Raw genomic sequence first — 26,233 nt, 5'->3', positions numbered from 1 at the left:
ATGAAGAACCTGGAAGGGTGAGGGGCAGGGGTTGGGGGTGACAGAGAAGAGGACCTGAGGGACTGTGGCCAGGGGTTGAGTGGTGGACTGCTGTGAAGCACTGTAGGGTTTCCTATTTTTATTTTTCCCACTAGGCCCCCTTCCAATTCGGTCCAGCTCAAGCCTCTCCTTTCCTAGGGCCGAGACAGAGACAGGAGAGATACAGAGACAGAGACGCCGAGGCACCAGCATCTCTCCCCCCCCCTACACCGTCCCGCCCCACAGCTCTGACGGACGTCAACTCGCAGCCAATGACGCTCGCGAATTGCCTCGGACGGGCCAATGAGAGACACAGGAGGGCGAAAGCTTGCCCGCCCCCCCCACTCTAGCTTGGTTGAGCCGTGCAGGTAGGTCCGGGGCCGGGGAGCTGCCGTTGGCACTACTGCCCCGGGGTGGGGGCGCGGCGGGTCGGGGTGATGGTGGCGCAGAGTGGGGCGTCCCGTCCGGGGACGTCGCGGGGGGCGCCGCCGCGGGCGGAGGGAGGCTGAGGGGTCGCGGGAGCGGGCGCCGCCGAGGGCCCTGAAGGCGGCCGGGCTGAGGACGCAGGGACGCGTGTGGGGCGCGGGACCCCGGCCCGGCGCCCACCGCCAGGCCTGGGCCTCGGGCCATGGGCCGCGGCGGACCGGGAGACGGGAGGCCAGCGGGCCGGAGCGGGGGCGCGAGCGGTGTCCCGGGGCCCAGGCCGAGCGAGGTGGGACGGACCGCGGCGGGCAGGACGGAAGCGGCATCCCGCGGGCCGCCCCCTCCTGAGGCAAGTCGGGCAACGGCCACGGGCTCCGGCCGCGAGCCCCGGCCCCGGCCGCCCCTCCTAACAATGGGACCGGGCCGGAGGAGTCGCGGGCCGCAGGGGGTGGGGGAGCTCCCGGACGAGGGTCGGAGGCGGGGGAGGGGCGGGACTGGCGCTCTCTGGATCTCGGCCCCGAGGTTCTGTGGAACCTGGGGGTCGCGTCGCGTCGCCTCGCGGGTGGGGGCGGGGGTGGGGAGGGGCGCTCAGGCTCGCCTGCGAGTCGGGTCAAGAGTCAAACTCCTCCGGTCCCCACCCCCCAAATCCGGTGAGCGGTAGGCAAAGTGATGCCAAGTCTCCCTAACCGAAGTGACAAACGCGGAGACAGAGCAAACCCACCCCAGTGCTTTATTTTATTTTTAAAACGGGGGACCTCGACTCTGAATTTAAGAAATTATTTTTTTAAAGAGGTGAGTGTGTTATTTTTGTGTTCCTACGCGGGCAAGCCTCCATTTTAAGTGAAGCAGTAACTGGTTAAGCTGGAATGTTCATTCAGGCCTAGGACTTAAGGCTCCTACAAGGAAGGGGTCATTTAGTCCATCCTTTTGCGTCCCTACACACTTAGCACCCACCATCTTCAAAATTAATTCCTCTGGGCTGCTTTTAAAGATCTCTGGGAAAGAAGGATCTTTTCTCCCCCCCTCCATTTTTTTTTTTTAACTTGTAGTACTTCAGTGAAGAATAGCAACAATTATTATAATGATGATGATGTAGAATCAGCTCTGAAACTTTATTTATTTATTTATTTATTTATTTATTTATTTATTTATTTTGGTTTTTTGAGACAGGGTTTCTCTGTGGCTTTGGATCCTGTCCTGAAACTTGTAGCTCTTGTAGACCAGGCTGGTCTCGAACTCACAGAGATCCGCCTGCCTCTGCCTCCTCAGTGCTGGGATTAAAGGCGTGCACCACCAACGCCCGGCTGAAACTTAATTTTAAGAAAAGTTAGGACATTGGAGTTGCCAGAGAGGTTTACATTTATTAAATAAAAGTAGCTGTAGACTTTTTTTTTCCGGTGACGAGTTAATAAATCACTTTCAGTAGTGCTTATGAAATAATACTCTGGGAGAATGGGAGAATAACTTTTCCTCCTGGATTTTGGTTTTCTGAATCTTTAATAAGTAATTTTTGATTATTTAAAATTTATGGTCTCTGATGTAAAATATACATGTGAAATTCCCTTTCCAAAGAGAATTGTATATTGTACCTTTTGTTGTTGTTTTTGTGTTTGATACCATCTCAACAAGTAGCCTTGCCTGACCCTGAACTCACTAAGTATACCAGGCCAGTGTTGAACTCCTAGATGACAGCCTGCCTCAGCCTCCTCTGAGTGCTGGGATTAAAAGTGTGTGCCACACCTGCACACTTTCTAGGATGGTAAGGCAGTTGGCACTTAGCATCCTTCCCAGATAGAATAAGCTATTTGCATATTCTAGATTATTGTCATCTAAATGAAACATCCTCCTTTTCAGATCTTGCCACTTTTATCCGTGGTAACTGAGGGGATTTCTTAGTCTCTCCCTGCTTCTTTCTGAGGCTCATCTGAACTATTCCTGACACTATGAATGCTATTTGGATGCCTCTTAAGGTAAGATGTATTGGTTTTTCCTTATTACTTCATATGAGTGTTTTAGAACCAAGAATATTTGTTTGCTATTTGTGTTTTGAGACAGGGTCTCATGGTAGCCCAGGCTGCCTTGAACTTTTTAGATTGCTAAGCATGCCTTTAACTTCATGAACTTCCTGTCTCAACATTCCAAATGCTAGGATGTTCTTGAATTTACAACTCTTCAATTACCTTACAGGATACTTATCCTGAGGACTATTAGCTTCTTAGGATTTGTATTATTGCTGTTCTTGATTGGTGTTAAAATATTAATGAAGTTCTCAAATTAACTTTTATTATAATGATGAGTTCATTTTTTAAAATAATTTATTTAACTTTATTTTATGTGCATTGGTGTGGAGGTATCTGGAACTGGAGTTACAGACAGTTGTGAGCTACCATGTGGGTGCTGGGAATTGAACCTGGGTCCTCTGGAAGAGTAGCCAGAGCTCTTAACCACTGAGCCATCTCTCCAGCCCCAGAGTTCATTTTTTTTTTTTTTTTTTTAAACCTTAAATTATTACAGCTTGCATACTAGTAAAATTCTGTTCCAAACCTGGCTTATGGGGTTGGCAATTCAGACTTTGAGGTCCATTTTCAAACAGGTACTTACTTTAGAGTCATATGAACTTGGGTGTGTCCCACTTTTGCAAATCAGAGCTGATTCATGTGTTACAAAAGATGTGTCATTAACCATTTGTTTACTCTGAAGTTTCATATAGTATATTAAGGTTTATGTGTACAACTCTTCATCTGCTGCTCCTTAGGCCAGTTCATGAACCCTTACACTAATTTTTTTCAACAGGTAGCCATTGTGTCCTTTCATTTCAAGGGCAATGTGGGACAGTGACCATTTGTCTCTTATGGTTCTTTCTGATCTGTTCGGAGATGGCAGAAGAACTCTTGGTTAGGGCTAAGCAGAAGACTGAGCTTAAGGCTTGAAAGTGAGGAAGTGAGAGGGAGGACCAAGAACTGATAAGTAGTGCTAGAAGTCCTCTGTCAGCCTCGCCTTCCTTGAGAGTTAGATAATGATATAGTTAAGATTGTTTTGATCTGCTCCATGTAATTCCAGAATAGTATAGTGGGTAAATCAGAATAATGCAGTCTGTGTAACCTAAATATTTGGACTTTTGGGAAATCTTTAGGTAATGTAGACTGGATCTTATCCTCACTTTTGTTCTGGCTGCTCTTGTTGGATGAGTGCATATATTAATATAAAGGGGTCCAAAGTGACTCATTCTTTGCAGTCTTTTCCCCATGGTACAGCTGGAGGGATTGAATGGGGAAACAGTCTGAAGAATCGATTGCCTAGGAACTGGAGGACCTTGTATAATTGTGTTTTCATTTCCTTTTTTAAAAAAATACATTTATTTTTATTTATGTGTGTTGGTTTTTTGCCTGCATGTATATCTGTGTCACAGTGTCAGAACTCCTGGAACTGGAGTTGACAGACAGTGGTAAGCTGCCATGTGGGTGCTGGGATTGAACCCTGGGTCCTATTAGTTAGTATTCTTAACTGCTGAGCCATCAGGACTTGCTGACTTCTATGACCAGTATATTAGATTTCATGTTTCAGCTTCCTTGGTTTTAAGGTATTAAATATATTGAGGCCTACTTTTTAAAGATGTGTGAAGTGTTTAAGGTTTTACCTCTAATGGTAAACCTGGGGAATTACCAGAGTCCTTTGACTTGTCGGAAATACAGTCAGTGTCCTATAGTAAGTATGAATTATTATCTCTTAACTACTCGAGAATGTAATTATGTGGCTGCCTTAGTTTTATGTTTCCTACCAATCCTTTGATCGGTGTAAAACTGTGCTAAGTTTAAGCTTTGTTGTTTTGAGATAGAATCTTGCTATATGGTCTAGACTGGCCTAGTACTCTAATGACTCTGCCTCCCAAGTGCTGAGATTTCAGGCATAAGCCATAAACAGTTTTTTTTTTTTCTTCACATTTTCTACCTTTATTTTTTTTTTTTTAGAAATCAGTTTTTTTTTTTTTTAATGTATTTACTTTTTATATGCATTGGTGCTTTGCCTGCAGGTATGCCTGTGTGGGAGTGACAGATCTTGGGAGTTACAAACAGCGTTGAAGTGCATAGGGGTTCTGGGATTTGAACTCCGGTCCTCTCGAAGAGTAGTCAGTGCCTTTGACCGCTGAGCCATCTCTCCAGCCCCTTCCTCCCATTTTTTATACTTAACATTTCAAAATACGTTTAAATTGGCAGAAACAGTACGTTTTTTTCTATATTTTCAAATTAGAGTTTTTTTTATTTTATTAATTAAATTTTTTACTTGTATTTTATGTATGTTGGCGTTTTGCCTGCATGTATGTCTGTGTGAAGGTGTCAGATCCCCTAGAACAGGAGTTACAGACAGGAGTTACAGACAGGTGTGAACTGCCATGTGGTAGGTCCTCTGGAAGAGTAGCCAGTGCTCATAACCACTGAGCTATGTCTCTAGCCCTTTGTTTTTGTTTTTGAAACAGGGTTTCTCTGTGTAGCCTTGACTGTCCTGGATCTCTGTAGATCAGGCTGGCCTCAAACTCACAGAGAACTGTCTGCCTCTGCCTCCCAAGTGCTAGGATTAAAAGCATGCACTGCCACACCACCACCAAGTTATATTTTTAAATAAAAAGAAATGAGACTTTAATTAAAGTGTATACATCATGGCAAATGTTCATGTTTCTTTTTTTATATGATGCTGGAGATCCTAGATAAGCATTATATTGCTGAACATTAGCCTCAGCCCCTAAAATTTCTGTATTTCTTTGGCTTGTTTTCAGATACCTTATTTTATTCTAATTTAGTTTAAAATTTTATATTTATTTGTGCTTGCACAGATGTACATGTGTGCACACATATGGGCCATAGTGCAGGTGCTGGGTGGAGGACAGAGGACAGCTTGTGGGAGTTGGGCCTCTCCTTTCACCAAGTAGGTTTCCAGGATCAACCTCAAGTCATTAGGCCTAGCAGCAGGTTTTTTTTTTTTTTTTTTTTTTTTTTTTTTAAGATTTTATTTATTTATTATGTATACAACATTCTGCTTCCATGTATATCTGCACACCAGAAGAGGGCACCAGATCTCATAACGATGGTTGTGAGCCACCATGTGGTTGCTGGGAATTGAACTCAGGACCTCTGGAAGAGCAGCCAGTGCTCTTAACCTCTGAGCCATCTATCCAGCCCATTTTGTTTTTTGTTTTTTTTTTCATTTAAAAATTATTATTTTGTTTTATATGTGTCGGTGTTTTGCCTCCATGTATATGTGTGGAATTCTGAGCCACAGTGTGGGTGCCAGGAAATGAACCCAGGTCTTCTGGAAGGGTGGCCAGTGCTCTAACCATTGAGCCATCTTTCTATCCCCCAAATAATCATCTTTACATGCTGAGCTGTCTTGCTGGTCCCTAGTTAAATTATTTATTTTACTTTGTTTTTTTATGGGATATGGTATCTTTATATAGGTAGCCCTGGCTAACCTAGAACTCACTATGTAGACTAGACTGGCCTCAAACTCAGAGATTTACTTGCCTCTGAATCCTGAGTGTTGGGATTAAAGGTGTGTACTGCTACACCTGGCCTAATTTATTTTTTTCATGTTTACTTATTTCTGAGTGTGTCTGTGTGTGTATATATATGTAGCTTACAGTTTTCCTTCTGCCATTTGGGTCCTGAGGATCAAACTCAGGTTGGCAGACTTGGCTTGCTGTGCCTTTATCTTTGAGGAGTTTGCTCTGTCCTTGTGCCTTTATGTGTTTTCTAGGAATTGAACTCAGGATATCAGGCTTGAATGGCAAGAGTCTTTCCCTGCTGAACCCTCTTGCTTGCTTTTTAAAAATTTTTTAATTTGAGCCGGGCATTGGTGGTGCATGCCTTTAATGCCAGCTCTCGGGAGGCAGAGGCAGGTGGATCTCTGTGAGTTCGAGGCCAGCCTGGTCTCCAGAGCAAGTGCCAGAATAGGCTCCAAAGCTACACAGAGAAACCCTGTCTCGAAAAACAAAACAAAAACAAAAAAAAAAAAAAAAAAAAAATTTAATTTGAAACAAGTTCTCACTGTTACCTTGGCTGTTTTGAAACTCCTCATAAAGACTAGGCTGGCCTTGAATTGAGAGAGATAAGCTTGCCTCTGCTCCCTGAGTGCTGGGATTAAAGGCATGATCCACTATAACTGGCTTTTTATACTTTTTGTTTGAATCAAATCCAAATATTTGAAAACAGAATTCAAAACTAAGTGGAAACTAACAGGTAATTCCTTACATCTTCCTTTGTTGGAAGAGAGGGAGGCAGGTTTTTGAACAGTGGCTAAAGTGATGACCTGAAAATGGTCTAGTAATTTAGAACATATGTTGCTTTGGGATGTTAATTTTTTTTTTCTTTTTAAATTCTTTTTTGTTTTTTAAAGGATCAAACTCAGGTTGGCAGACTTGGCTGTATAGCTCTGGCTGGTCTAGGACTCACAGAGATACATCTGCTTCTGCCTCCCAAGTGCTGGGATTAAAGGAATGCACTACCATGCCTGGCTGGATTTTAATAATAATAAAAAAGATTGTTAATTTTATTTATGTATGTATCTGTGTGTGCCACATGTGTGTGGGTACTCAGGAAGTCCAGAAGCGGATGTCAGATCTTCTGGAGCTGGAGTTACAGGTGTGGTTGTTAGTCACCCAATATGGCTGTTGGGTATCAAACTTGGGTCCTCTGCAAGAGCAGCAAGTGCTCTTAACTGCTGCTATATCTCTTGTCCCCAAGAATTTTTTCCCCCAACATGGTATCAAGTAGATTAGGCTGGCTTTAAGCTCATGATGTAGCTGAGTATGACCTTGAATTCCCCCTGCCTCCACTTAAGTGCTGGGATTAAAGGCATGAGCTGCCATACCATGCCTATTTTTTAAAATTACTTTATACATATGGTTGTTTTGCCTGCATGTGTATATGTGTACCACATTCTTGCCTGATGTCTAAGGCATTCTGAAGAAGGAATCAAATCCCTTGGAACTGGAATTACAGACAGTTAGCTGCCTTCTTATGGGTTCTGGGAATCAAACACAGGTCCTCAGGAAGAACAGCAGCAGGTACTCTTAAGGATTGAGCCATTTCTTTAGCTTCCCCCTTGCCCATGCCTAATTTTTTTAATGTAGTGCTAGTGATCCCAATCCAGGGTTCTTGCATGCTAAGCACCATCTTTCCAGTTGAACTACTTGGTAGTTTTGAGGATTTTTTTTTTCCCCCAAGACAGGTTCTTGGTATGTAGTAGATCAGGCTGACCTTGAATTCATGGTGATTCTCTTGCCTTAGCCTCTTGAGTACTGGGATTTCTAGCATATGCCACCATCCCTGGCCAGTGATTTTGAATTTATTGATGCTATTTTTTTTTTTTTTTTTTTTAGGAGAGAGCTACAAGGTCAAGCACTAATGTGGTGGTGCACACCTAACTTTAATACCAGCACTTGGAAGGCAGCAGGCAGATCTTTGAATTCAAGGCCAGCCTGGTGTACATAGTGTCATAGTGTGTTTCAGGCCAGCCAGGACTCTGTAGTAAGACCTTGTCTCAAAAACCAAAAAAAAAAAAAAAACAACTAACAGAAAGAATGTCTGTCACACAGCACAGTATTTAATGTGGGTGATGACTGACCCTGTCGTCAAGGCCATTTCTTGCTGGTCTTTTGCAGTTTTCTTTGTAGACTTTCTGTCTTTTGCTGCTAAGAATCATCTGGCTTTCCTTGATCTTCTGTTTTCTCATTCTGTGTAGGAGCTCTGTAGGCATCTAGTTGTAAATCACTTACTGGCTGTGTGCTGATGATTTAAAATGTGTTTTCTGATCTCTAATCCCATTTACCTCCTTGATATTTCACATTAGGTATTTCTTTATATTTTAAGTTTTAAAAGATTTATTGGCTGGGCGTTGGGAGCGCATGCCTTTAATCCCAGCACTTGGGAGGCAGAGGCTGGCGGATGTCTGTGAGTTCGAGACCAGCCTGGCCTACAAGAGCTACAAGTTCCAGGATAGCCTCCAAGCCACAGAGAAAACCCTGTGTCGAAACACCAAAAAAAAAAAAAAAAAAAAAAAAAGAAAAAGAAAAAGACAACTGCCTGTGTAACGGCCCAGAGGCCAGAACAGAGTACACAAAAGAAACTGCCAACACATCTTTGCCTCTGAATGTGAGATGATCCTAGATAGGCCATCAAGAGCATGGGTGCTTGGCTAAAGCAATTGAATTGTACCTCAAAAGCTGGAAGAGCCACAACAGAAAAAGGATATGATCATTCAATAAGATCTACATTTACCAGATCACTTCTGATAGAAGATTGGAAGATAGAAGGCAGTGAAAGAGAATGAGGTAACTCAAATGTCATGCAAGCAAAAAGAAAAGAAAAAAAGAAAAAAAAAGGTAATGGTCAGAACCAAGAAAGGAGAAGTGAGAGTGAGCAGGAAATGATTTACAAAGAAGGTAGTGGGCCAGAGAGATGGCTCGGCAGGTAAAGGCAACTGATGCCAAGACTGACAACCTGAATTCACTCATAGAGACCCACATGGTGGGAGTAGAGAGCTGATCTGGTCCCTGGAACTTGTCTTCTGACCTCCTCAAGCGCACTATAGCAGATGTGCACGAACACACACATACACAATAAATAACTAGCAACTTGAAAATGAGTAATTCAAACATAAGCCTGAGTTTAAAAAAATAAAGTGGTAATTGAGATGACCCAAGACAGACTCTGGAGGACTTATAAACCCAACCTGAGTGACTGGATGGATAACAGTACCATCCATCATCAGAATATGAAGACAGGAAGAGGCTGGACTTGCAAAACTTTAAGAGTCCATTTTGTTCCAATATGTCATAATGATATCTAATACACTGATTTTAAAACATTAAAATATAGGGCTAGAAAGACAGTTTAGAGTTTAAGAGCACTGACTGCTCTTCCAGAGGTCCTGAATTCAATTCCTAGCAACCACATGGTGGGTCACAACCATCTATAATGAGATCTGGTGCCCTCTTCTGGCATACCAGACATACTATATGTATAATAAATCTTTTTTTTTTTTTTTTTTCCTTCGAGACAGGGTTTCTCTGTGGCTTTGGAGCCTGTCCTAGAACTAGCTCTTGTAGACCAGGCTGGTCTCTAACTCAGAAATCCGCCTGCCTCTGCCTCCCAAGTGCTGGGATTAAAGGAGTGCACCACCAATGCTCGGCGGCAGTTGTCTTTTTTAAAGGGCTTTTACTATCTTCCAGAGACTTAGTCCTCTTCCTTTTGTTTAGAAATGTTTATATATGTCTATATGAATGTATGCCATGTGTGTGAATGAAGGCCAGAAGAGGGCATCAGGCCATTTGGAGAGCTGGAGTGAGCTTTGTGAGCCACCCACGGTGGGTGCTAACTAAACGGATTTCCTGGAAGAACAAGAAGTGCTCTTAACCACTGAGCCATTTCTCTAGCTCTTTCCTCCTACTTTAACAACTGTTATCATGGTAACATTACCAACAACAGAAGGTGTCACTGAATGTATCTTGTGGACCCCTGGTCCCTCAGTGTGTACAGTGCTTGTAGTGCTTGCTTCTTCCTCTTCTTCCCCTTCTTCCCCTTTCCCTTCCCTTTCCTCTTTTCCTCTTTTCTGAGACAAAGTTTCTTTGTGTAGCCCCAGATGTCTTATTCTGTAGGCCAGCCTGGTCTCGAACTTAGAAATCCACCTGGCTCTGCCTCCTGAGTGTTTATTTTCATTTCTCAAACTTAGTAAATGTGTTTGGAATAAATTGTCTAAGGACATTGCCAGACTTGGGACATACCTCTTTATTGTTTTTGAGATAAGCCTTACTCTGTAGCCCAGGCTGGCTTGGATTTTACTATTAGCTCATACTTTGGTATCCTCCCACTTTGGTCTTACAAAAATCGGGATATACATCTTTAGGATAATATCAATGGAAAGGCTGAATCAGTTATATCTATTTGCCTCTTTTGCTTTACTCTTTAAAAGTACAGAGTCCAGGCTGATAAGTGTAAGCAGCTTTGGGATGAGGGTTGGCTATAGTTAAAGTTACATTCTTGTGCTGAGGACCAAACCTCAGCACCTAATGCATATTAGGGAAGCATTATACTACCAAGCTACTCTATCAGCCCCCCTCCATTCTCCATTTTATTTTTCTTCCCAGTACTGAGGATTGAACCTATGACCTCATTTACACTGGCATATCATTGAACTATACCCCAGCCCTTTGCTTATATTTGCTTTTGATGACCATCCAGTGTCAAAAACTAATCAGAATGTTGTCACATTAGTAAAACAACATGAAATTAATAATTTAGACCTATAATATAGTACCAGCCAGGCAGTATATTTAGTAGGGAACTGTTACAATTGTTCTTACACATTGATGTGTGATATTTGCTCTCCCCGACTCTATAACATGTTAAGTGTAAGTTTAAGAGACAAAAACCTTAACACTATATATGTGGTGTTTGTAACAATAGTTGTAGCCAACTATTTTGGCTACAATAGTTTATCTATTGGCTACAATAGTTTATCTGCCTCTTGATCATGGTTATAAATTACCAGCAGGAGGAGCCAAAGTTACTTATGTGATTATTTCAACTGGTTTTCAAGTTTGTCAAGAGAAAGTAAAAACTTTATTGACAAAGAACATGATGAAAGTTCACAAAGAGAAATTATAAATCATCAAGAAGCATATGAAAAACATTTTTATTTTGATAACTATTCAAAGGTACAAAGTAAATAATTTTCATCTATTAAATTGGCAAATGAAAACTGGTAGAGATGTAAAAATTCTCTAAAACATGTGGGAATGTATACTGGGCCAATTTTTTCTTGAAGATACTAGGTAGCACATATCAATAAACTTAAAAATGTCCTTCAATTGGGGTTCTAGCTCTATGAATTTATCCAAAGGGGGAAAAGGTATTTGTAAAGATTTGTAAGTAAAGATACTCTTTGTAGCATTATTTATACTGAAGAAAATTGAGACTAGATCTAAATGAGCAGCAAGATTAATGGGAAGATAAAGATAATTATGTTTAAGGATTTTTTTTAAGATTTTATTTATTTATTCATTATGTATACAACATTCTGCTTCCATGTATATTTGCACACCAGAAGAGGGCACCAGATCTCATAACGATGGTTGTGAGCCACCATGTGGTTGCTGGGAATTGAACTCAGGACCTCTGGAAGAGCAGTCAGTGCTCTTAACCTCTGAGCCATCTCTCCAGCCCCTATGTTTAAGGATTTAAGGGTACATTTTTTCCTTCCTTCCTTCCTTCCTTCCTTCCTTCCTTCCTTCCTTCCTTTCTCTCTCTCTCTTTTTTTGTTTCTTGAGACACGGTTTCTCTGTGTAGCCTTAGGGCTGTTCTGGAACTTGCTCTGTAGACCAGGCTGACTTTGAACTCATGGAGATCCTCCTGCTTTGGCCTCCTGAGTGCTGGGATTAAAGGTGCAGGCAATAGTAAATATTTTTAATGTCTTAATTGAATTCACGGGAACTGAAAAAGTTCATTCTACAGAACTACTGTGCTGTGGTAGACCTTTGGTGCTGAGAATTGAATACAGGGGTATTTGATTTACTATTGTACTTTTTATTTTATGTGCATTGGTGTTTTTGCCCACGTGTATGTCTGTGAAGGTGTTGCAATTACAGCAGTGGTGAGCTGCCATGTGAGTGCTGTGAATTGAACCCAAGAAGCACAGTCAGAGTTCCCAACCATGGGGCCATCTCTTCAGCCTTTGTTTACTTTTAAAGATTTATTTTTATTTATATGTATCATGGGTATGCAGTGCCCAAGAAGGCCAGAATATGGCATTGAACCCTCTGGAGTTGGAGTAATGGGTGGTTGTAGATCCAATTGAAATGGGTACTTGGAACTGAACTCGGGTTCTTTGAAAGAGCAGCTAACACTGTTAACTGATGAGCCATCCCTCCAGCCTCTGTTTATTTTTAGGACAGGTTCTCACTGTGTGGCTGTGGTGGACCTGGGACTCTTTGTTGACCATGCTGGCCTTGAAGTCACACAGAGATAGTCTGCCTTTGCCTTCCAAATCCTGGGATTAAAGGCATGCCCTACCATGCCCTGTTGAAATTTAATAATTAATTTATTTGAGACAAGAGTCTTAGTTTGTAGTTCTGGCTATCCTGGAACTCAGAGGTCTGCCTGTCTCTACCTCCTAAGTGCTGAGATTTTAAAGCAGGAACCAACATGCCTGTCTGAAATAAAATTTTTTGAAGATTAAAAAAAATATTTTTTAGTTGTGTTTAATTTACTTGAGGAGTCTGAATCTTTTGCCTGCATGTATGTATATATATATGTACCACCATACTGAGTGCTTATTGCTGTCACAGGTCAGCAGAGCAGAAACTGGAGTTACAGATGGCTGTGGGATTCCATGTGGGTTCTGGGTCCCCTGTAAGAGAGCAAGTGCTCTTAACTACTGAGTCATCTCTCCATCTCCTGAAGATTGTTTTGTTTTTGTTTGTTGAGAAGCTTCTTACTATGCAGCCCTGTACTGCCTGGGACTCTTTAAACTAGGCAGGCTTGATATTCCCTGCTTGTGTCCCCAGAGTGCTTAGGATTGCAGGTGTTCACCTCCCTGTCTACTTTATGGAGAATTTTTAATCTTGAGAATGTCAGGAGCAAAGCTACATAAAAAATTATAAGTATGAAATAGAAGACTATGTATTTGTTACACTTATAAAAATAAAGAGAATGGAACGAACTTGGCCAACAACTTACTTGCTTTTGGAAAGGGAGAACCTATTTGCTGACAATCCATTGTGTCATGTAGTAACTAGAAACTTCATTGAGGCTCCCATCCGTATCTGTCTGGATGGCACTAAGGAATGTTGGGGTGAGGTTTTGTTACATTGACCTAAAAGAGAGCTACTCTTAGAATCTTAGGGTTTCTTGAAATTATTTCTATCCTATAGACCCAAGGGTGAATTTATCCATAGATGTAAGCACTTCTTGAAATCTATTTTTAACTTCATATGCCTTTTGGTGGTAAATCATTCATTCCACAGATTTCTTTTTTGTCTTTTTGTTTGTTTGTTTGTTTGTTTGAGGCAGGGTTTCTTTGTGTAACCCTGGCTATCCTGGAATTCTCTCTATAGACCAGGCTGGCCTTGAGCTCAAGAGATCCAACTGCTTTTGCCTCACAAAGATGTGCATTACCACCATCTGGTTTTTTTCTTTTCTTTTCTTTTTCTTTTTTTTTTTTTGTTTTGTTTTTTTTGTTTTGTTTTGTTTTTGTTTTAGAGAAAGACACAGTCCAACTTTTGATCTTAAGTGGTTAATATGTTAAGATTTGGTTGAATAGAATTACAATTTTGGATTTCCCTCCCTCCCTCCCTCCCTCCCTCCCTCCCTCCCTTCTTTCTTTCTTTCTTTCTTTCTTTTGAGACAGGGTTTCTCAGAGTAGCCCTGGCTGTCTAGGAACTTACTCTATAGACCAAGCTGGCCTCAAATACAGAGATCTGCTTGTCTCTACTTCCCAAGTGCTGGGATTAAAGGCATGTGCCACCATTGCCCTGCTAATTTTAATTTTTTATGTAGGGTATTTTACTTGTATGTGTGTCTGTGATCATGCCTATACAGCCAGAAAAAGGGCGTTGGTTCCTTGGGGCTGGAGTTATAGCCAATAATGAGATGCCAGTGTGGGTGCCGGGATTGAACTTGTGTCCTCCAAGGAGCAACCTGTGCTCTTAACCACTGAGCCGTATCTCCAGCCTCAGGTTTTTCTATCTTTTAAAAATAAGTCACACTGCCCCTTGGCTTTCATGTTTCACCTGCTAGGCCACTTGCTGGTCTGCAGCTTTTATTTCTCATTATTAATTTTTTGAGCTGTGTAGGTAGCACATGCTTGTAAATACTAGAATGGAGGCAGAAAGATCACCTGAATTTGAGGCCAGCTGGGGCTATGTAGTGAATTTAAGGGAAACCCAGACTATAGAACAAGACTCTTATCTTAAAATACTAACCACAAAAAATTAAAACTTGAGACTGTGTTTTAGATAGAGCTAAAACTGTGATTTGGTAGAATAGAAAAGTAAGTTCTGTTTATGGCATTTTCTTTGTTGTGAATATAATTTTTTTTTAAGTTTTACTTTCCCTCTTTTTGCATAGAGCATCTATTATAGAATGTCAAGAATTCTACAATTATTTAAAAATACATTTTTTGATTGAAAGACATGAATTCTTTAAATATAGCTTAGATTTTATCTATAGGTCCAGTGGCATACTTGCTATTTTCTGTCTGTAATAGTCTGTTTTTTTCTGAGTAGGCTCTTCAATGAAAGCAGAGTAAGCGTTACCTTGCTAGTTAGGTGAGATCATTAGAAAGCTTGGTTTCAAATGTGTCCCTCGGGATTTCGTAATTTTGTCTACACAGGAACTGCCTAGAGCAGGAGCAGTTTCTCTTCAGTTGGACACAATTGCAGCATTTAGACAGAATTCATGCTTGCTGAAATATTCGGTCAGCTGAAAAGAAAGCCTAGGTTTTGTAAATATTTCTCATTTGATATACTTACTTAGAAATCCTTTCCAACTCTCAGATTTTTATTTTTCTAACTCAGGGTGGTTTTATATTTGGGGCAACCATACTTCTATCTGCAACACAAGACATTTCTTACGTATTTTTTGTATAATTTATGAAAATGTTGAATATAGCTTTTCTAAAATATTGCCCAGGATCAGTCTTCCATTTATTTCTTTTCATTTGGGTGGCCAATAATTTTTATGCTTAGTCCCATCCCATCTAAAGTAATTGTTCTCTTTTAACAAGTCTGTTTATTTGGAGCTTTATCAGTTTCCCCAGAAAAGCACAAATAAATAGTTTTTGCATAATTATTTCTCAGAGAATTTTGGTAGGCTTGTGATTTCTCCCTTTTGAGCCAGGGTGTCTTTTTCTTGCTAATATGTCTCTGATCTCATCTCATGTAATAGTCATGCTAACATTTCTGATACCATCTCTGTAAGACACTTGCCATTTCTTGAATAGATGGATGTTAAGTTGACATTTTTGTTCAGCAAGTATTTATTGAATAGCTAAATATGCAGAGTTGAACAGGGGATTGGGTAAATGCTGCTAAAGCAAACAGATCCCAGTTCCATCCGACTGGGACACAGAAGGTCATTTCTCCCACATGACTGCCAGCTAGTATGTTTTTCTGAACAGTCTTACAATTAATATGTCTGACATTTGATACATCAGTTTGGAAGCATCTTGAATGTTTAATGATTAATTTGGTTTACTATCAGTGATTTGTATGCTTTTAAGAATGATTTAGAAATAGGTTTTCTCCCTTATATCTTCTAGTAAATACTAAAGTAAATAAATGTTTGTCAGCTGCTTTGCTTTGATCACTGTTAATAACCTATTCATCAAATGACTCATCTTTTAATAGCTTTGCTGCTGCTGCTTCTTCCTTCTCCTCCTCCTCCTCCTCTTCCCTCCCTCCCTCCCTCCTTCCCTCCCTCCCTCTCTCTCTCTTTCTTCTTAAACATAGGGTCTTGAGTCTATGCTGTCCTAGAACTCAGTATATATCCCAGGCTAGCCTTGATCATTTTAGCAGTCTTCTGAGTGTTGGGATTTCAGGCCTGAAGCATCACCCCTAGCTGTTAGGTTTTGCTTACGTTAGTTTCAGTGCTTCTGGACACCTGGGATGGTCTTTATTGCTTTCTCTCATTTGTAGTTTTTTGTTGTTGTTTTTTATTTTCTACTTTGAGAAAAGTAGTTTTTTTCCATTCTCTTATCCCTTATTGTGATACTTAGCAATTTAAGATTGTATAAGCACCTAAATTTTGAGATGTCTTGCTTTCTGTGAAGTATTTTGAAGTCTGTCTATGCTTTATAGTGCACATCTTTTTAAGTAAAAAAAAAAAAAAATTATAGGGTCTGGATAGTTCATAGGTTAAGAGCACTGACTGCTCTTCCAGAGGTCCTGAGTTCAATTCCCAGCAACCACATGGTGGCTCATAACCATCCGTTATGAGATCTGGTGCCCTCTTCTGGTGTGCAGATATACATGGAAGCAGAATGTTGTATACATAATGAATAAATAAATAAAATCTTTAAAAAAATTAAAGTCTAGATTGGGATATGTTTTCTCAAAATTAGGTAGCCATTTTTACGTGCTCCAAATTGGGTAGCCATTTTTAGGTATTCCATATATACTTTGTTGATTATTTTGTTTTTATATTACTAGTGATCATATATGTCCATTTCTTTGTGTGTGTGTGTGTACAGGTGAGTGAATGATTATGTGAATGAGGGTGTGCACATTCCATTATGCATGTGGAGGTCAGAGGACAACTTTATACATCAGTCTTTACCATCTACCTTGTTTGTGGCAAGGGTCTTTCCTCACCCCGTTTCTCTCCCCTCTCCACTCTCCCTCTACCCTCTCTCTCCCTCCCCTTCCCCCCTCATTGTTCTACATATGCCAGTCTCCTGTGTCTGCCTCCCATTTCAAGCTGGGAGCATTGGTGCTATAGATGCAGGCTACTGCACCTGACTTACCGTGGGGATTAGGACTTAGGTCTCCACACTTGCTTTAACTACTGAGTGCTTTAACTACTGAGTACAGCCCATAGAAGTTAACTACGAATATAATTCAGAAGTTCTATTGTCTTAGGGGCCTCTGGTATTTTTGGAGAAAATATTGGTTATATTATTTAAAATTTATATAATTTATCCAAAATTTTGTGCTGTTAAACATTGGAATATTGAGCTTCACTTCATTATGGCTATTAGTTATTATTGTACTTTCCATGTTTTCTTTTTTTTTTTGGTTTTTCGAAACAGTGTTTCTCTGTGTAGCTTTGGAGCCTATCCTGGCACTCGCTCTGGAGACCAGGCTGGCCTCGGACTCACAGAGATCCGCTTGCCTCCTGAGTGCTGGGATTAAAGGCCTGCGCCACCAACACCCGGCCTTTTCATGTTTTCAAATCAGTAAACTTTATAGTGTTAGAGGAAACTTTGATTTCGTTGGGCTTTCATTGCTCTGGCAAAGGACCCAGGTTTTATTCCCAGCAACCATAGAGTGGCTCATAGTCATCTGTCACTCCATTCCCAGGGGATACAGTTCTTCTGACATCAGCAGACACCAGGCATGCATGTGGTACCCATATATCTGTGCAGGCAAAACATTTATGCACATGAAAGAGGAAAAAAGACTTCAAAAAAAAAAAAACTTCAAAAAAAAAAAAAAAAGGGAGAGAAACTTGATTTAAACTAATGAAATTTTTCAACTTTTCCATGAGGACATTTAGAGCAATAAAATCATTTCTCAAAAATCACATGGCTACTTCAGGTATAGATATATAACTTAAAATTTAGCCCAGCATTGTCTCAGTCCAGTGACTTGTCCTAATCATAATTATGTCAGACTATATGCAGAAAAAGCATTCTTGATATACAGATGAAAAAGATAAAATGATTAGAATGGCTTGGAAATGAGTTGACTGGTGGTCATGTTCTCTCTTCAGTACACTCTCCTTTAGACTGAGAGCATCTTTATGCCCTGAATTGTTCTGGTAACAAGAATGCCCAATACTTTCTCTTTGAATTAGCCTTTTATAGATGCCTTGCCAACCATCTGTAATAATATTCTTTAGGCAATATGTAATACTTTTGTTTAATTTTTTAAAATAATAATACATTCCAGTCCTAAGTCTCTGAAAATAACGCTTCCAGTAATAAGATTTTATGTTCCTCAAACTCCTTAACTCACTGATATCCTAGCTGCTGTTATTCTGGTAGATAACTGATTATATCTGTGACATGTTGGTTCTTCTTCATTTATTCTCCATAGATTAATTTAGAGTAATTTCAATTTAAAGGAACCCTAAGTGTCCTACACATGTACCATTAGCAGTGACGTGCAAGTGTGATGTGAGGCAGGTAAGTGCCCTTAGGGGATTTCCCAAGGAGGAATTAGGGCAGAAATATGTTTACGAGTAGTTTATTGTTATGTAAAGTGAGATTGTTTAGAAATTAAATACTATTTTAGTTCCATCTTTTAAAATACATTTATTTATGTATTTATTTATTTATTGGTATTTTCAAGTCAGGGTTTCTCTGTGTAGCCCTCGCTTTCCTGGAACTAGCTCTGAAGACCAGGCTGGCCTCGAACTCAGAGATACACCTGCCTCTGCTGGGATTAAAGGCATGCACCACCACACTAGGCAACAAATTTAAGTTTTATAAATGAATTTTATGTATATGGGTGTTTTATCTGCATGTATGTCTGGGTACCATGTGTGTGCCTGGTGTCCACAGAGATCAGAAGAGGACATCAGATCCTTTGGAACTGGTTGTGTGGTGGGAACTGAATCCAGGTCCTCTGTAAGAGCAACACATTCTCTTAACTACTGAGCCACCTCTGCAGTTCCCATTTTGTTCTTTTTGGTGCTATTGTGATTGAATTTTTTATCCCCCCCCCCATATTTTGACTGTCTGTGGGGTGTGGGTGTGTGTGTATACATGTTCACACATATGTGGGCATATGTGTATAGGTGCATATGTATGTGTGTGCATGTTTTTATATGGAGGCTGAAGTTTATATTGAGAATCATTCTCAGTTGTTCTTACACCTTATTCATTGATGCAGGGTCCAGTAGTGTCACTAGCCAGTTCCTTCCAGGGAATCTACTTCTGAGATTGAAAGTACAGGCTGGCTACCATGCCCACTTAGTGTTTGAGGGTTCTGAGGATCTGAACTCTGTACATTCTTGCACACCAAGTACTTTAACCACTGAGCCACCTCCCCGGTAGAAATACAGTTACTTACTAGCTGTGCAGTGGTGGCGCACGTCTTTAATCTCAGCATTCCAGAGGCAGTGGCAGGCAGATAGATCTCTGTGAGTCTCGAAAGTAAGTTCTAGGACAGCAAGAGAACCAGAGAAACCCTGTCTCGAAAAATCAACAACAACAAAAAGGAAATAAAATTGCAATTTGTATATTGACCTGACGTAGGCTTATTGGGTTTGTTAGTGCCAGTACTTTGTGATTTCCTCCTTATGTTTTTTGATGTTTCCTTTTTTCAGACTCTCCCATGCATTTCAGGCTGGACTCAGATTTGCTATGTAGTAGTGAAGCCAACCTTCTGCTTCCACCTCTCAGTGTTGGAATTGCAGGCATGTACCGCACTGAGCTCTATTTAGGATTTTCTTTCCTGTTTTTTTCTTTGTAATTTATTATTTATTTTATGTGCCTTGGTGTTTTGCCTGCATGTAAGTCTGTGTGAGGGTTTCAGGTTCCCTAGAACTGAAGTTACGGACAGGTGTGAGCCACCATTTAGGTGCTGGGAATTGAACCTGGGTGCTCTGGAAGAGCAGTCATTGCTCCTCTTTTTTTTTTTTTTTTTTTTTTTTTTTGGTTTTTTCTGAGACAGGATTTCTCTGTGTCTTTGGAGGTGTCCTGGAACTATCTCTTGTAGACCAGGCTGGTCTCGAACTCACAGAGATTCACTTGCCTCTGCCTCTGAATTAAAGGTGTGCGCCACCACCGCTGGCCGCTCTTAACCACTGAGCCATCTCTCCAGCCTTAGGGTTTTCTTTTCTTTCTTTTTTTGTTTTTAAAAGAAACAATTTTTTTTTAAGATTTTATTTATTATGTGTACAACATTCTGCTTCCATGTATATTTGCACTCTAGAAGATGGCACCAGATCTCATAACAGATGGCTGTGAGCCACCATGTGGTTGCTGGGAATTGAACTCAGGACCTCTGGAAGAGCAGTCAATGCTCTTAACCTCTGAGCCATCTCTCCAGCCCACCCTAGGGTTTTCTATAATCAAGATTATATTCTTTGCAAATAAAAGTAGTCTTATTTTTTATTTTCTATTAGATGTTTTTTTCTTGACTACTTGCACATGCTAGAACTTTTAGTACAGTGTTGACTAGAAGTAATAATAGTGTACGTACTTGTTTTATTCTTGATCTTAGAGGAAGCTGTTAGTCTTTTCTCTATCAAGACTTTAAATCTGATCTTGCCCAACTTTAATTCCAGTACTTGGAAAGCAGAGGCAGGGGGATCTCTGTGAATTCAAGGCTTGCCTAGTCTACATAGAAAGTTCCAGACAAGCCAGGGCTACACACAGTGAAACCCTGTCCTCCCTGCAACCCCCCCCATATGTATGTTTTACATACACACACACACACACACACACACACATACACACTGAGTCTGGTGTTTATCAGTTTGGATCTATATTCCTGGCATTGAGAGTCTGAAGTAGGAGGATAGCTACAAGTTCAAGGCCAGCCTAATCTACATAGCAAATCTTAAAAAAAAAAAAAGCAAAAGCAAACACTAATCCTAATTATGAATTCTTAAATAGATACCATTTAATCAGGTTGAGGAAGTTTCCTTCAATTTATAGTTTGTTAAATATTTTTTATTAGAATTTGCCAAGTGCTTTTTTTTTGGATGCTTAGATGGTCACATGGGTATTTTTATTTTTAAATTTAAGATTTGTTTTTATCAGCTGGGTGTTGGTGGCGCAGGCCTTTAATCCCAGCACTCGGGAGGCAGAGGCAGGCGGATCTCTGTGAGTTCGAGGCCAGCCTGGTCTCCAGAGCGAGTGCCAGGATAGGCTCCAAAGCCACAGAGAAACCCTGTCTCAAAAAACCCAAAAAAAAAAAAAAAAAAAAAGATTTGTTTTTATTTGTGTGGGTGTTTGGCATGTATGTATGTATGTCATGTATTTTGTGTGTAGTGCCCAGGGAGACCAGAAGAGGGTGTTGGGCCACCTAGAACTGAAGTTGTAGAGGGTTGTTATCCTCTATGTGCCAGTGCTCTTAACTGCTGGTTAGGTGGTTATGTGGTTTTTGTCTTCTAATAACATTGTGTATTATAACAGACTTTCAGCTGTTAAACTAACCTTGAATTACTGGAAGAAAACCACATTTAGCAAAGGTCATCCTTTTTTGTATGTTTCTGGATTCATTTTTGCTTTATTGAGGATTTTTATAACTACAGGATATTATACCGGATATTGACCTGTATAATTTTATCATTAAGTTTTTGTCTGTCTTTTGTATCAGAGTAATAATGGCTTTAGTTAAGATGTATCTCATTTCCTAATAATTCAATGAAGATAAAAATAGTTAAAGGTATAACTAATATTTAAAACTCTGTTACAGACTGAAGAAACTTAGAAACCTCTTGTGGGGCAACAGCAAACACTTGAGAATGTAAAAGGCAGAATTAAATATGACTAGATTAGGTCACAACATTTCCCTTTATAGACTTTGGTTTATTTTGAGACCCTTAGGTGACAAGTCTAACATTTCAGACCTCTGTTTCTTCCTAGGCTCTCTTGTTTGGACACTTGCATTGCTACTCAGTCTGGTTATGCTTTTAAGTTAACACTTAATTTTAGACTTTTCTTGATGATTCAGGCAGTCTTCAGAAACAGGTGCCAGAACAGAGAATTGGAAGCATAAGCCTACTAACAACTTAATTGATCTTTGCCAATTGTTAGCTTTGTGCTTTTTTTTTTTTTTTACCCATTTAAAATAACATTGGATAGATTTAATGTTGTGTATAATGTATGTACCACGTAGCTTCTAATAATACCTCACACCCCCAGGAGCTTAATAAATATTTGTGGATGAAAGAAAGGTATGTCCATTTTTAATGAAAAGTAGAATCTGGGTGGTGTTATATAGCACAATTGTTAGCAACTATGTATTTTAGGGTGTTTGAGACAGTGGGTTCAATCTTTAATAACTCCCCCAAAATGTTTTAACTAAGAATAGTGGTGGTGGTGTTATTTAAAACTTCATTCTGGGGCTGGAGAGATGGCTCAGCGGTTAAGAGCACTGACCGTTCTTTCCAGAGGTCCTGAGTTCAATTCCCAGAAACCACATGGTGGCTCACAACCACCTTGAATGAGATCTGGTGCCCTCTGCTGGCGTGCAGACAGAAGACTGTATACATAATAAATAAAATCTTAAAAAAAAAACAAAAAACAAAAAAAAAAAACATTCTTTGGGCCTAAATACTAGTAACAAGGATCTATCTTATCTATCTATCTATCTATCTATCTATCTATCTATCTATCTATCTATCTATCTATCTATCTTAGTTTTTCTCTGTATAACAGCCTTGGCTGTCCTGGAATTCCCATCATAGACCAGGCTGACTCGGAACTCCCAGAGATCTACTTGCCTCTGCCTCCCAAGTGTTGGGACTAAAGAAGTGTGCCACCACCACCCAGCCCAAGGACACTATATGTCCCTAGCTGTCCTGGAACTTGCTATGTAGACCAAGCTGGCCTAGAGCTCACAGATCCTAAGTGCTTAAAGTATGCCATCATGCTCAGCTGGAAAAGGTCATATTTTGATAGTACTATCATAGATATTCTGGGAATTGTGAGTTGTTTTTTTTTTTCCCCTCTCCTTTTGTTTTAGCACAGTTTTGTTTATTATAGCTGGCTCAAAAGTCAGTCGCTATACAACCCAGGCTGTCCACGAACTCTTGATCCTTCTGTCTTACTCTCCCAATATTAGGATTGCAGGTGTGTGTTATCTTGCCATGTAAAATATATCTTTTTAAAAAAAGTTATTTTAGATTTATTTATTTTATATGTATGTGTGTTTTGCTTACATATGTGTATATGCATATGTATACCTATTGCTTTGCAGAGGTCAGAGGCAGGTGTTGGGTCCTACAGCTGGTATTAGAGTCTGGCTGTGTGGATGAAGCTAGTCTATGCTTGAGATCCTTCCACCTTGGCCTCATAGCTGAAATTATAAATACAACACCAGTATGCCTGGCTTTCTTCTTCTTTTCTTTTTTTTTTTTTAAAAAACACCCCCCCCCCACGGGCCTGGAGAGATGGATGGCTCAGCGGTTAAGAGCACTGACTCTTTCAGAGGTCCTGAGTTCAATTCCCAGCAACCACATGGCGGCTCACAACCACCTTGAATGAGATCTGGTGCCCTCTGCTGGCATGCAGGCACAAGACTGTATATATAATAAATAAAAAAATCTTAAAAAAAAAAAAGACAGGAAATAGTTTCAATTAGCTATTATATAGTTTTTGTTATACGCTTGAAATTATTTCATTTTGGATAATTTTGTTGAATTTGTGTCTTAACGTCTTAATGTGATTGTAGGGACTGGTTTGGAATATGGTTGAAATAATACTGATTTTTTTGTTTTTGTCAATCTAACTCAAAAATGAAAAAGCTGTTGAGGAAATTATACAGAATTTCTTAGTAAATGAATGACAGAGATAAGATAGGGACTTTAGCATTTCCTGAATTCTAGTCATGTTCTCAGTAATATAACATCTCTTTGATAATTTTGTACCCCTGATGATTTGTTAGATGTCTCAGGTTTTATCATCTGGACGTGTGATTTTTGTGTGAGTTTTGCAGTGTGCATTTCTCTAGGAATGGTCTGAATCAGTTGTTCCTCTATCTTCTTCCTCCATGTGCTCCCACAATCTTGTTGCTATCTTCTCTGCCAAGTATGGCAGGATGGTTCATGAGCTCAAGGCTAGCCTGACCTAGATGGGGAGACCCTGTCTCAAAGAACAAAACCAAATAATCATTATCAATTAACAAAAAACTTCTCTGTTTTGGAAACTATGACAATATTGCCTTTTGTTACATAATTGTGTTTATTTTGGCAGAAGTACTTTTGATTTTTATTACAATATTTGTTTAAATTAACACCCAAACAAGTTTGCTCCTTTTCTTTTTTCCTGGCTATGTAGACCAAGCTGGCCTCGGACTCAAAGAGATCTACCTGCCTCTGCCTCTGGAGTGCCGGGATTAAAGTTTTTTTTTAACCACATCTAGTTTTTCCTTTTTATTCAGTAACTTCAAACCTTTTTGTGTCTTCCTGTCTTTCTTCTTGTCTTCCTGTCTTTCTTCCTTTCTGTCTTTGAGATTTATTTATTTAGTATATGAATGCTCTAGTTGCATGTATGCCTATAAACAGATCAGACAGAAGATGACATCATATCCTATTATAGATGCTTGTAAACCACCATGTGGTTGCTAGGAATTGAACTCAGAACCTCTGGAAGAGCAGCTGGTGCCTTTAACCACTGAGCCATCTCTCCAGCTCCTTACTTTAGACATTTTTTAATTCTATCAATGTATGTTCTTATGTATACATAGAACCCCAAAGTCAGTGGCTTAAGAAAGAATGGTTAGGCTGGGGAGGTAGCTCAGTGGATAGAAGCACTTATTGTATAAGCACAAGGACCTAAGTTTGAACTAGTACCCTAATAAAAGTGATGCACTGTCTGTGTATCTGGGGTCAGAAACAGGTAGCTCCAGGAGTTTGCTGGCTAGCTAGTCTAGCCAAAATGGGTGAACTTCAGGTTCAGATCCTGTCTCAAGAAATAAGTCTAAAGCAGTAGAGGAGTACAGCCAAAGTCTTCCTCTGGCCTCCTTATGGCCATGCACTTTCACATACATCACCTGTGCTTCCCAAACACAGACATACACACAGAAACAGAGGTGGTTTGGGGATGGAATGATCCTCCCGAAGAATGATGTACCTTTCTATTGGAGAGAATAATTGTGTCATCTTTCAAAATACCTAGGTTTTTTTTTTTTATGCTATCAGAGCAGATTTTATGTTTTGTTGTATTTGTATAATTGTCACATGGCCCTTGCTAGTTTTTGAGACTGGATTTCATACGACTCCATCTGGTCTTGAACTTCCATGTGTAGATGTGTAGCCAGGGATGACCTTGAACTCCTGCTCTTCCTGCCTCTAGCTCAGGATTGATGGAATTTCTGGAGTTGTCACCTTGCCTAGCTATTTCTGGGGACGTTTTTTAAAAAAGAAATGTATTTCTCTAAAGGCTTGTGTCCATAGTTGCTCACCTTGAATGCACTTGTTTATACAGTTGGTACCTACTTTTTGTTTTGCTCTTTTGTTTTTTTGACAGGTTATCCTGTGATTCAGGTTGGCTTGGAACACTTGATTCTGCTCCCTTTTCCACTTAAGTGCTGGAATTATAGGCATGAACCAACATGCTTGAGTTAGTGAATTTTTTTGTTGTTGTTGGTGTTTTTTTGTTTTGTTTTTTGTTTGTTTGTTTTTTGAGACAGGGTCTCTGTACCCAGCCTGAGCTGTCAAGGAACTATGTAGATCAGGCTAGCCTTGAACTCACAGAAATCCACCTGGTTCTGCTTCCCTAGTGCTGAAATTAAAAATATGTGCCACCATGACTGACTATAGCTAAATCATCAAGGTTTTAAGAGGTCGGAAAGTAACAAAATTGTATTGTTATGAGTTTCTTTCACTAATATTTAAGTATACGTTGCAGAAAGGTTTGCCTTATTTGGTATTTTCATTCTTCTAATTTGGATTCCATGATCTTCAGGTTACAGCTATTCTTCGCCATCTGGAATTATGTATAAACATCTTCTGTGGCATTACTTTTTATTTGGATGTTTATATTATATATGTATATAGTTAAATAAATCTTAGGTAGATTATAAGTTAAAAAGCCCAAACTAAAGATCTTTTCTGGATGTGTATGTAAATATGTATATATCTATCAGTTTATCCCTGTGTAATTTGACTTTAGGACTGTATACTGCCTCCTACTTTTGATATTTGAGAACCAAGATTATGTTTGAGAGTGTAATAATAATAATAAAAAAAGAATGCAGATTGAAACTCAAGAGAAATATAGATGCAGATGTTTCACAGAAGCCTGGTGAGTTAGTGACTGTGTGGGCTGACAAACTGTTCTGTAACGATAGGGCGGGTTTTTTTTTTTTTTTTTAAAGGAGCTGAAGTGACACATAACACCGGAT

At 39.9% G+C, this 26,233-nt stretch overlaps 1 protein-coding gene across 8 annotated transcripts in view; it reads left to right on the top strand.

Annotated features, from left to right (window-relative positions):
• The first annotated feature begins 2,295 nt into the window (after positions 1-2,295).
• LOC113830688 (KAT8 regulatory NSL complex subunit 1) overlaps positions 2,296-26,233 on the top strand; it is a 128,593-nt gene continuing 104,655 nt past the window's right edge. For all 8 annotated transcript variants that reach the window (XM_035447223.1, XM_035447220.1, XM_035447219.1 and 5 more), the window contains exon 1: positions 2,296-2,411. The gene's annotated coding sequence lies outside the window, so the exon portion shown is untranslated. The remainder of the gene's footprint in view (positions 2,412-26,233) is intronic.

The sequence above is a fragment of the Cricetulus griseus genome, chromosome 7 (assembly GCF_003668045.3).
Source record: "Cricetulus griseus strain 17A/GY chromosome 7, alternate assembly CriGri-PICRH-1.0, whole genome shotgun sequence".
NCBI classification, from domain to species: Eukaryota; Metazoa; Chordata; class Mammalia; order Rodentia; family Cricetidae; genus Cricetulus; species Cricetulus griseus.
Note: the sequence above shows the minus strand (reverse complement) of the source record. Positions and strands in the feature narration are given on the sequence as shown.